The following is a 1,324-nucleotide window of genomic DNA, read 5'->3' as shown; positions in this document are numbered from 1 at the left end:
ATTTCTAAAAAGGAGGATAACTATTTTATTCCACCAAGTTTAAAGTTTGTATTAGTCCTTAAAATTTTTATTCAGTTATTGAAATGTTCAATTAGGACCTAACCTACTATCAAAGTTTATGGTGTGATGAGTTAAATTTCTCCCTCTTAATTATGTAAAAATAGCACGAGCTAACCAATTTTTGAACTGATAATTGAAAAATAGTCAGTGTTTGCAAATCATTGAAAAATAGCCATTATTTTACTGCAACACGGAAAGTTCCAACCTAATATACTGGAGATTGGTGCACCTGTGTATGAACTTCCAGCATATTATGCTGGAACTCCAGCACACGGAAAGTTCCAGCATAATATAGTGGAGATTGGAGTACCTGTGTATGAACTTACATAATATTATGATGGACCAATATATTATGCTAGAACTCTAGTATATTATGCTCGAAGTTCACATGTAAAAAATTCGAACTACAGTATATTATGCTGGAATATTTTCTGAATTTGAACAGTGTTTTCGTTCAGATTTATCTTTACATGAAAAGTGGCTAAATTTCGATTACTTTTGAAATTATGATTATTTTTCAATTATCACTTGTAAATGTAACTATTTTTGAATTTCAAGGTCTTGGCTTGAGCTTTAGGAATGAAAAAACAAATTCCGATAGGGAACACGTCCCCTTTAATAGGTCTAATGCGGCACAATTATGAATTAGTTGAGACCTAAAGGAGGTATGGCAGGAAATTTAAAATTTAAAAAAAAAAAAAAAAAGACCAACCCAACCCCAACCCCCAACCCCAAATAAAATATAAACATTTAAAATATATTTAAAACAAAAGAGAAACCAATATCCAGATGGACTTGACAAAAACGATATGATCTTCTTTTGGTGGCACATGACAACTGGTAATGAAAACAACTTCAGATTTATTTTCTTATTAATTCAGCCATTAACTTTGCCATTATATAAATCATTTTCAAGTTAAGAGCTGCTCTCAGCTGGCAAGTTCTTTTCCTTCCAGTACGACATTTAATCAATTCCTCTCTCTATCGTTTTGCCAAATTTCCCTTGACTAATATATTTGGCCTTCACCTTGAAAAGAAAATATTACTCAAACTTACTACTTATAACTTTGTAAAATAGGTTTTTAATGGTATTACAATAACATATCAGTGTATTCGCACAAAGGGGAAGGTTTCCCGTGGTGCGAGTTGAAAATGGATGGAGAAAAGTAAAAGAAAAAAAAATACTCCATATTATTTTATTTGACTTTTTTTTGTTCCGGTATCTAGTAACTCCACTACGATCCAACTAAATTTGAATTTGAAC

Source organism: Nicotiana tomentosiformis, chromosome 7, assembly GCF_000390325.3.
Source record: "Nicotiana tomentosiformis chromosome 7, ASM39032v3, whole genome shotgun sequence".
NCBI lineage: Eukaryota > Viridiplantae > Streptophyta > Magnoliopsida > Solanales > Solanaceae > Nicotiana > Nicotiana tomentosiformis.
This window is presented reverse-complemented; position numbering follows the sequence as displayed.